This window comes from Sinohyriopsis cumingii, chromosome 9 (assembly GCF_028554795.1).
Source record: "Sinohyriopsis cumingii isolate HCF-2022 chromosome 9, ASM2855479v2, whole genome shotgun sequence".
NCBI lineage: Eukaryota > Metazoa > Mollusca > Bivalvia > Unionida > Unionidae > Sinohyriopsis > Sinohyriopsis cumingii.
Window position 1 is genome coordinate 119,337,647 of NC_142969.1, and position 12,323 is coordinate 119,349,969.

Below are 12,323 nucleotides of genomic sequence, written 5' to 3' on the forward strand. Positions count from 1 at the left end.
TGTTACTTTATTTTAGTCATTAGAATATTTAAAAAGTATTCGCGTGTGTTTACATACATGACGCTTCAGCGAGGTCGCGCCATCTCTGCTGCTATTAACCAAATATTTTATAAAGACTTATACGATATGGTGATCCGGGGTCATGTAAATATATTGTTATAAATCCGTGTCGGGTTGACTGTGCTCGCGAAAAGACGTTTATAAATTTAATTATATCCATGTCGCCGCTACACCAAGTCTGGTGAATATTTCGCAACGTATGCGTATCAACTCCATTAAATACAATTAAAATATTACAGTTGTCTCTGATCACTTTTGGTATTTGTGTGTATCGTTGAGTAACATAAACCACATCCGTGTTTTGTGTCTGCCTCGAGAAAATATTCTTGCTGGATTTGATTGTTTGTCCAGTATCAAATCATCGTATGCAACAAAATTATTAATAAATCCATCTTGGTGGTCTACGAATGGTGCTTCATCAATATCGGTGATAAAATTAATAATGTCATCGCCATCTTCGTCCAATCATTTTCATTTTCATTAAAATCTTTAAGCACATTGTAGCATCTCTGATCATCAACTGACGGATCTACTAAATACAACTTATCCCATTTGAGCCATCTCATTATCAAATTAAGTAATAATTGCGTTTTAACAGACCCAGATGGACCTATTATTATCATACTGATATGATTTTGTAGCGCTTGATGATGTTTGACTGGCTCGTGTTTTCGTGTCGCTGAGAAATGAATCATATCCATATTATATAAATATAATAAATAATATAGATCTATATTGAGTTCGATGTAGAGCACATAATATTATGAGTATGCTAGCAACAATAATAACAAAAAATAAGAAGCATACACTTACAGGAACGTGTGTGCGATATGGTACAAAACATATATATCTATTTCCCTTGACAAGTCAAAGAAAATTGGTGGTGATATAGCTATTTTATTAGGAAAATTACCAGGAACTCCATGGGCAAAATACCCTGGAGAGAAACACCTTCCTGGATATAATTATTGCGGTCCTGGTACCCGACTTGATATCCGACTTGATGAACAAGATCAACCAAGACCTGGAGAATATCCAATAAACGTTATTGATATAGCGTGTCATATTCACGATATACCTTATAAAATTAAAGATTTACAACAAAGACATATTGCAGATGTGAAGTTGATTCTTGCATTAAATTCATTAAAAAATAAATCTTTAAAAGAATCATTATCTAATTGGTTGATAAGATCTGCGATCAAAGGTAAATTATTATTCGGAGCTGGTAATTAATCAACCAATCATTATAATGGAATCGATTTATCATATCCCAAGAGGATATAGGAAAGCTAGAGCAGCTATTAGTAAACTCAGTGATACAGCAAATGTCACACGTTCTGCCGCCACAGCGTGGTTAGCACGACAGGCAATATGGCAACTTAACTACCACCACCTAAACGAATTCATTACGCACATTTTGATGCCAGCGTTCCTAATGAAGTTTATCAAGCAAATATTTTGTTTTTACCACACGATACTATCAAAATTGGTAGACGTCAATCAACGTACAAATACGCATTAACTGTCATTGACGTTGCAAGTATGTATAAAGAAACAGAGCCTTTATCAACTAAAACAGCTGCTGAAGTTGTATCTGCTTTTGAACAAATTTATCAACAAGGACCCTTGCGATGGTCACAGTTACTACAGGTTGGTCCTGGCAATAAATTTCTTGGAGCAGTATTGTCGTTGATGAAGCAACATAATACCAAAATCAGACGAGGGCATACTGCAATTCATCGTGATCAGGCAATTGTTGAACGATTTAATAGAACACCTGCTGAGCGGTTATTTGGATATCAATATGCCAATGAAATAATTCAAGATACGAGATCCCGCGAATGGGTTGCAAGAATACCACGTAATAGCTGCGTTAGATAATGATAATCGTTTAAATAAAGTATGCGTTATTACTCAAAGCCAGAACAGCCTTTTTGGAAATACTGGCAAGCATTAAAAATTACAAGACTTGTTAAGTCTGTAAATACAGAAACTGGTGAAGAAATGACATTTCAAACAATGAATTCAGCTGCAAAATATTATGATATCTGCCAGCGTTCGGTAAAACATATAATATTACCAGATCGACGGTTTCAAAAAAGTATAAACAGAAAATAAGTTTTCATTATTGTTGAAGGAAGATATATACTAATTACTATTTATTTATTTTATTTTTAAATGATATTGTACATCGCTAAATCTGAAGCTTTTATAAATTTCAGCATTATTAAAGGGAGATAACTATGTCAAGGATACGTTATGCGATAAGAATTGTCTCCCTTTATTTCATTCGGTTATGAATAAATACTACTATTTTGCGTTGTTTTTCTCCCCATTGTGTTGTTAAATAAACTTTCTTGCTTCATGTAGAGTTTTTCAGCAATAATAATTAACATATAAATCATTTAAGCCCCGCCCATTACGTGAGCTCTTTGTTGTCAGAATTAATGTTTATATAAGTGTCTGTTGTGCCATTAGAATTAATATATGTGCTGACACATACTGAACTCAAATAATGTATGTTGTGCTGTGATAGAATCAAATCAAACAAATATGTTGTGCTGTGATAGAATTAAGTTAGATAAAATTATGTGGTGTGCTGTGATAGAATTAAACCAAACAAATATGTTGTGCTATGATAGAATTAAACCAAGCATTGTATGTTGTGATAGAATTAAACCAAACAAATATATTGTGCTGTGATAGAATTAAACCAAAGATTGTATGTTGTGCCGAATTACTTAATTTATATTAGATATATTTTGTGATAACATTAACTCAAACATTATATGTTGTGCCATCCAGAAAAAAACAAAAAGGTCAAAGATGACCTTATTTTATTTTAAATATACAATTTTTTTTATATAATGAACTATGAAAATATCAACGCTATTATTTCTGAAATTAAAATATTAAAACATGACGGCATCAAAATATCATATGAACTTAATCCTGAAAAAAAATTATTTCTGATTTTGAATCATTACAAGAACGCAAATTTGAAGAAAAATATACACTACCATCAGAATACAAGTTTATTAAATTCATCCAGCAAGCTATGTTTCAATCACTGACTATAGTCAAAGAAACAGAAGTGGAAAAATTCGTATTTCTCTCAAGCGCGATTGAAAATATTAGATCAGGATTATCTCACGAATACGAAACAAAAAAGACTATTAACACTCGTATAAGACAATTAAGAAAGATAATGTCAGAAAACGAAAACACTGTTACTAGTGAAAGAATCCATACTGAAAGTGAAAATACTGAGAAAGTCAAAAATGACCATAATGATAATGAAATTGAATGTGCCGTTAGCAACTATGTTACTAGTGACTTTATTAACAATGGCATTTCTAAGGAGAATTGTGAAATTGAAAGTGAATAATGACTCAGATTATAATATTTATCCTCTTCACTATCAATGGATTCAGATTATTTTTATTATGTAATCTTTCTGTTTTCATTAAGATTTTCATTATTTTAGTAACTATTACCCCATCAAATTATAAAATCTAACTGATTTTCATTATTTTAGTATCCATTACCCCTTCAAATTATAAAATCTAACTGATCTTCATTATTTTAGTATAATTATACCACATAAAATTATGAAATCTGACTGCCTTGACAGTGAAAGGTTGAATATTATTTATCTGAAATCTGAACGATAATCAGTAAAAAAATAATCTGTCATATTTTATTTCCCCCAGATTATGAATCAATCAACAACGTGAAGATCTAATAATCCTAACGAAGTTAGGAATCTACGATTTCACATACAGATTTATATTAAGAAATTCTCTACGCAGGTCAATTAAGTGTCCGGATTGGTCAGTAAGTTTGAAATGTATTTGCGATAATAGATTATTATGACACCGTAGATAAACAGGATTGATAGGTTCTTGCACAATCAGGAATCCCGAAGGTACTTGAGGAGTAAATGTACATAAAATATATCCTTGTTGAGCCTGATTTGATTTTTCAAGATCTATTTGATAGCTGCCATCAGTTACATTACAAACAAGATTGACTGCGATTGCTGAAGTTATATTTACAACTTCTGGTGAAATATGTCTGCCTACACAGTATGGATCGTTGTTATTGCTGAGGAGATATGCTGGTGGAGTTTATATTTTCCATGACAACGATTTTGAAAACGTTCTCGTTGATAATATTGTTGAATGACAACAATATTTCTCCTGTGTTAAATCCTGGTAATATAAATTTAAATTAATTTACTTCAAATATTTTATAATGATTGATATATACCTGCCTGATGGGTTTTATATATCTTTTTCTCCTATATCATAAGTACTATCATTTATTACCCTAACAATATCTCGATTAGCAAACTCAGTGTCTAATACAATTTGATTTAAGTGTTGTATCGTTTCAATGATTTTTTCTTATAGATTGTTATTAGGATACTCCGAGATATAATTTTTAAATAAACGTGCTAATATCGTTTATGTTGTTGTATATTCGGTTTAATTATATCAGCCAGTGATTTGAAATTGATTTCATAAACACTATAATCGAAAGTTTTTTCATTATACTCAACTATTGATATCGGTGCTTTAAGAAATCTTTATTATCTTCAATAATATAACTATCCCTGCCAGTCCATAGATATCTATTTCGACATTTTGGAACATTTATTTTAAAAATTCTCATTTATTGTAAAATCAGCGAGTTTTGGTTCAGGTGGTCCATGATATTCTGCTGTTACTTCGGGCCAAGCTAAAACAGATCTTATCGATGATTGATAAATACCAGCGGCATAATCTTGCGAATATGTTTCAATCGCGGATGATAAAGTTGGTTCATGGATAGTGATAGCTATTTTCGATTCTTTTCCAGTTATTGATTTTATTCTGCGTTGAAATTTATCATTGATTTGTTCTATTTGATAAATGCCTGTAGGTACGCCGACAACATTCCAGTCGAGAGTTCCATCTGGTTTATTTTTATTTGCAAATACAATCGAATTATTAGCCCGTAATCCACCAAATGGTTTTGATATGATGTTTGGCCAACTGTAATATTCTTGTAATTGTGCAAGAGCTATTTCTTTTACTGGAATTGCAGTTGGAACGTTGACGTTAAATTCAGGATTAGTCGAACTTGCTGATATCATCGTGTTTTTCAACGGAGGTGTGTTCGTTACAATTTGTTGAAGTAATTCGCCTGACGATGTCAGTGGCATTGACATTATTATTATTATTATTATTATTATTATTATTATTATTATTATTATTTAAATTGGACACATTTGTAGCTTTAATGGCAGTGCCATCATGGTAAATTTTAATCATTTCTAAAAATTCAAAATCAGAAATTATTCTACCATTAAGTCCTAAATATATTAACAACGATACTTTAAAATATGCAACTGTTGCTGTATAAAGTTTTATTATGTTTTCATGTAATTTTGTATTTGTGCACGCGGATCTCTTTTTTGCAATAATATTGAGAATTGCAGGAATTGCTGTTGCTGACGAAACACAGATTGTTATAATTATCGCCATTGCTGGCAATGGTGTTATTGTTGATAGCAATACGATAACCGCAGACGCCAAAATAAACAATTATGTTAATAGCAATTATGCGTCTATTGTACTGTTTTACTTTTATTGTATATTCGTCAATGATATCTTTTAATTTTCTTTGCCATATACATGCTTGATTCGATCTATAATTTTGCGCTGAAACATGTTGAAGGCTCATTGTTAAATTAGGTGGGAATTTAGCTACTAATTCAAGACACCAATAATAAATCAAGCCGATGTTTTTTTTTCTTCCGGTTCCACAGTAAATGTTTCCCCGTCGTTTTGATCTAACATCACTAACATAGATCCACCTGATGACGACTAACGCCGTGAAATTGCAATAGATATTGTCAATGTCGTAACGCTAAGTACTATGAGCCTGTATATACCGGTAACCTCATCGTGATGTTTAATGGTTTTATGGAGTTATGACCATAATGCTTGGTCAGACGCTACTGTATATACCACGTTGATAATCTGCTTGTGAGGAATTTTAATTATATTAATTTTTAACGATATCAGGAATTCCACTTATACCATCGTCTAGTTTTTTTTTTTTCTAATATCATCGATATTACTCTGCGCTGTCGTGATTAACTCTGAAACTGATTTAGGATCTCCGATAACACTTAATATTTTATTCATCGTTTCAATATCTGATATAACTGTTTTAATATCGACATTTTTATGTTAATATCACGTCAACAGTCAATGGATCTCCAAAGAATTTCTCTGCGATTTCATTGATTTTTCTAACATTTCTACGAAGATTTGAAAACATGTTTACGTGAACGTCATACTCAGATCGTAGTGTGGTTAAGTTAGTATCTACGTTATTATAGTTGTCTAGATATTTTTTTGTTGCTTCATCAGATGTTGGATCTCTTAAAACAACTATCTTATTTCCATTCATGCTAAGTTCACCTGTCATTGTATCACCGGTAGATCGTAAGCAATTAGCAAAACATTTTACAATTTCATTTCTAATAATTGCGATTGATACTTTTGAGTCCATGAATTTACCGCTTTCAGTAAATACTGGAATATTATCCGTAGCAGCTCCGAGAACTCGTCTAACTATGGCATTCCATTTGATATTACTCGTTTTCAAAACACCATGTTTATCCTGAAGAAAAAAAACAACCTCATCTGGATCAACTCAAGAAAGATTCATAATATTAGCAAGTTCATCTTTAGGCACGGAATTCGACAGATCGATGTAATCTTTTTCTTTCTTGAACTTAGCAGTACCACTAAGAGAAGATCTTCCGTAAATATATACCATTATACTTTAAGATCTATTTAAATCGCGCGGCGATGCCGTGTACTTGTATAATCGTGGACGACCTTATCATGTGGCAATGTTGATCTCGATTTAGCGTTAAGTACAGAAATTCCTTCACGGCCGCATATTGACGGATCTGTTACTGTTTGTGTTAGTAATGTTGAATACCAGATAGGAGTTTTTATTGCGTTTATGTAACTTATACATTGGTGGAGCCAACACATACGAATCAAAATAAACAATTCTACGTGGATCAATCGCGTATGCAACCCAATGAGTACCGCGGCGATAACTTTCATCAAGAAAATGATACCGGTTTCAATATTATTTGGTCATTCTGGTAATTGACCATACATAAATACACCTCTAAAAAAAATAATTTTCTACTAGCATCAAGTGAATCAAAATTGGACATCGGTGAAAAACTATCTTTTTTTTGTTGCTAAGGAAGTGTTCCTGGAAATTTCAGACCTTTTCCGTATCGATAAGGGGTTCCTGATAATTTTAGACCTTTCCCTCTTTTTATAATCCTTTTCCTGCTGCTTTCTTTAATGCCATTCCAGCAGCGGTTCCGACAGCACCGAGTGCGGCTGCTTTTGCAACAACTGGAGCTTCAGCGGCTATTAACACTGGTATAGGTGCAAGAAGTGGAAATATACCACCTGTTTTGAGTCTCTAATCGCACCCGCAGAGAGACTAAGTTTGACGCCTGTTTTTGATTGTTTAGCACTATTAAATTGTTTAAGTTGACGTTCTGATAATGATAATTTATTTTGACCACCTGTGATTTGATCTCGCTTTAATTATATTTTCATTCCGCAGTTCTTTGCTGAATTTGATTGAAGTTTTTTAATCTGACCATGTGTCACACTGACAATAACATGATGATATGACATTATAAATATCATGAGTGATCTAATTACACATCATTAAAACGATGTTATACATCATTAAAATGATGTTACATATTTTCCACTGGGGCATCAATAACTCTCATTCGTCGACCAACACCTTCAAATAACAGCGATTTGTCTCTAAGTATAACAGTAACTGCTCTATAAGCACCAGTAACACCTGTTGGACCAACTTCGGCAACAGGAGGTTGTGTTACTTGAGCTCCAAAATGAACATCAATGACAGATTGTCTAGATAAATCAAGATGTTCCAGCGATAAATCGGATACAGCGTCGTGAAAATTATTTGTGATATTTGCAAACCAGTATCTATATTTTGATCACGTCCCATAAATGTCATCAAACGATGATATGCACTTGCTACATGATTATTTTCAAAATTTAATAATATATCCTCAGTTGGTTCTTGATGTCCGTTTTTCTTAAAGAAACCTCACTAGTTCCAAGTTTGTCAAATATCATATGACTACGTGTCTGTGTATTTGTTCGCGCAAAATCCTAAAAAGCAATAAATATATGTCGTGGTGCAGAAACACCCTGTTGTAATGCTATATGTCATGTAAATAAACCATTAACACTAGTTTGAATACTGTCTGTGGTTACTGTTAACCGTGATAACAATGATTTACTGCCTGAATCCATAAAAGAAAGTAGTTTTTGTTCTTCTGCGATAGTTGTAGTGTTTACCGGCATCCACAACGAAAGTTTGGTTAATATTACTTTACCAGCATAACAAGCAGGACGCCAAATTGCATCATCGTCGGTAGCTTTTCTTACTAATGCAATTGTATGTCTAGTTCCAAATATAACTTTTTAACATTTCTGCAAAATCCAAAGATGTGAGATAATGGAATTGCGCATGGAAACCTTCTACGATCACCTTTCAACATTGATCGTCGTGATGTAAATCTAAGTTGTATTCTGGATTAGCTCCATGAACTACCGGCCACACATCAGCGTCAGCGATGTCGGGAAATTTTCTTTGTCGTCTTATAACATACAGTCTATGTTCAGGGTGGTCAGCATCATCTTTGTAAAACATCTTTGTCGGGCCTGCTGATCTTGTATACTCATCTGAATATCTTGCTAGACCAATTATCGTCGTGGCAACGTCGACATCCTTCTGAATTGATTAAATATTTCTTCCGTCGATAAAATACGTAGCACTGTCGAAAGTAGTAAATGGGGATAGATTAGCGTCAATGGGAATTAGCATTACAGAGACCCCTGGGACAGATTAGCGTCAAGGGAAATTTAACATGGAGAAAAATCGTGGGTCAGATTAGCGTCAAGGGAAATTAACATGGAGAAAAATCGCGGGACGGTTTAGCGTCAAAGGAATTTAAACAGGGTGGGACTTTATAGCGTCAAGGGAAATTGAACATGGGATTTTTTTTTTTATAACTTTTTTAAAAAAGGGGTAGGCAATGGAAAGGCTATCTCTTTTCGAGAAATATGGCTGGCCCTGAAAAGGGCCTTTGGGTTTATGTTAATATTAATATTAACATAGATGGCATCTGTCACATCTTCTTCTTCTTCTTCTTCTTAAACTCCTTCTAACTGCCGGTCCATACACAAGTACCCTCTTGAGACATCCTTGTCTTTCTATGTAAACTCTCCTCATCCATTGACTAGTATCTGTCCTATCAACAACAGTCCACTTGGACCTGACATACATGAGCATGTCCGTCCTAAACATCATGGAAGACACAAGGGTGGATGACTCAACTGTGGTCCACATCTTGAAGCGACGAGAATAGGTGAATCAATGCAGTGAACTGCGCTTATTTATAGGTACAGGAAGGATTGAAACGGATTGAATTCATTCACCAATCCGAACACGCGTTACAAAATTCAGTCAGCTCGCATCCAATCCGAAGAGAGCAGTCTGTGACGTCACGTGGTCTATATAGATTCGCTAGCGCTTGTGTGCAGTCAATCTATGCGACAGTGATTCAACATGACGGAAACTCAGAAAACGATCCATTGGGGTGCACCAGCAGTGGAGACTGCCCAAGGGAACCCGGACTTACTTTCAGAAGAGGTACATTGGGATTTTGTGGATTTTCTTACCTCGCAAGAATTTGTTCCGGAACCTGTGTTACCTTCTTCATTACCGCAAGTGGAGAATTTTAGACAGAGACAGAAAGAAGAATTGGAGAAATTTATGCAACGACAAAAGGAAGCGGAACAAGCTTTTCTCCTACAGCAACAGCAACAGCAAGAAGAAGAGGTAAGAAAAAAACAACAGCAACAACAGCAAGAAGAAGTAGCAGCAAAGAAACAAGAGGGTGAAAATCAAACGGCTACGGTACTGTTGGACATTTTAGCGGAGTTAAGAAGTCTGAAACAAATGTATCAGACTTCTTTATCACGACCGAAGAGAATACGACCTTCCCGAGCTAAACACGCCAACCCTGTGACTAAGCCTGTCGTACCACCCTTAGTGATTTCAACCCAATCATCAGAAGTAGGCCTTGGCCGTGACAAAGGCTTAAGGCAGTTAAAGTTGATTGGTTAAACTCACTCCTACACCATAAAGAAAAAAGGCCCTTTTCAGGGCCACCCACATTTCTCGAAAAGAAATACAATTTCAATTTGCCAATAACTCAAAAATAAACCCCACCCATTTTACCCTTATAGTACGTGTCTGTGTATGAGTGCGTGAGTGTAGCTTCTTATTTTAAAATCAAAACTCAAAGACACTTACCTTATATCATTCATGTATTCTTTTATCCATTTTTTACAATCCAATTCACAATTCACCACAGAACACTTTAAAAAGTTCGTACACTTCTTCTTTCTCCTTGTTTAGTCTCTCTGTTTTTTGAATTTCTTCACCGTTTTTTCCTCATTTTCTTCCCTTCTTCTTTTCTTCTCCTGTTTCTTTGCCTCTTTTAAATAGAATTGTCTTCTTTCTTCCTCTTCTTCCTCTGAAGAATCCTTCTCTTCTTTCGAAGAATCCCTCTCTTCTTCCGAAGAATCCCTCTCTTCTTCTGAAGAATCCTTCTTTTCTTCTGACTCCTCTTGTTTCTTTTTTGGGCAATCTGGAGACCAATGTCCTTTTTCTTTACAATAATAACAGGCATCTTGACTTTTGTCTTTTATAGCCCCTGTTTTTTTTTTCTTTTTTGACGGTCTGGACACTCTGAAGACCAATGCCCTTTCTTCTGACAGATATAGCAAGTATCTTGACTTTTATATCGAAAGGAAGGAGAGTAGTCCGTCGGCTGGTCTGAAGAGAATTTTCTAATGACCCCTCGCAAAGCTCTGACGAAACGTTCCATCTGGGTAGTCTCTTCCATCGTTGTGCTCGGCTTGAGAGTGAAATGAATAGTGAAAGGACAAGACACACACCCTTTTTATATACGCTGGTTTGCAATGACTATAAATTAGTCTATGGTGTTTAAACTTGAGTCATTTGACGTTTTGCACTCAAGATGAAACGATCCTATTCATTCGAGAAGAAAGAAGAAGAAGAAGAAAGTAAGAGGCAGAAACGTGATCTATCGCCTCGTACCAGGGCTGAAATCTTGGCACAAATTCATGCCAGTGATTTTGAAGAGGACATAAGTGAACCAGAATCCGAACCCTCTAAACCAAGTTCACCACCCTTAGTCAACCCTGAAAAGTACTATTCCATTCGAGAGACGGAAAAGCGCTCCTCTAGAAAATTTAGAACCACGGCTTACACCTACACGGTGAAGTTTAAAGATTTTAAGGCCGACGTACCCTTGGAGAAAGCAGAAGGGTTTATCACCGAGATGTGGGATTCTTTGCTCACCGCACTCAAGCGACAATGTCAAGCCAAAGAAGACGATCGCTTGACACTATCCATAGATCACGACGGTTTGAAATCCCCTGTTTGGATCGAGTTTAGCAGACCCGCAAAACTGACCCCTTCCAAAGTCATGGACAAGATACAACAGGTGCAACAATCTAATGACCAGTTTGACATCACCGATGGTAAAGCCACACTGAAAATGGCCCACGTCTCTCTTCCTCAAGGAACTGGATGCAAAAAGATGTTATTGGTGGACGACCTTCGCAACACCAAAAAGAGTCTCGTCCGAATTAACAACCCTCAAGACCAGATGTGTTTAGCCCGTGCCATCGTGGTGGGACGAACCTATGCCAACAAGAACGACACGGTAGAATGGAAAAGAACCCGGAAAACTATTCAACAATCCGACCGAGCCAAACAACGAAATGAAGCAGAACTCCTGTTACAACAAGCCGGACTGTCCAAAGACACACCCTGTGGCATTCCTGAGATGCAAAAATTGCAAGATGTCCTAGCTCCACGCTACACCTTGAAAGTGCACCCTCAAGAAATGCGTGGAACTCTGTTGTTTCGAGGCCAAGATTTTAAGGACGGAAAATACATTCATGTCTATCATCACGATGACCATTTCGATACCATTACCAGTATCACTGGATTCCTGGGATACGGTTATTATTGTGAGAAATGTGACTATGGTTATAACAATCGAGAGCAACACAAGCATT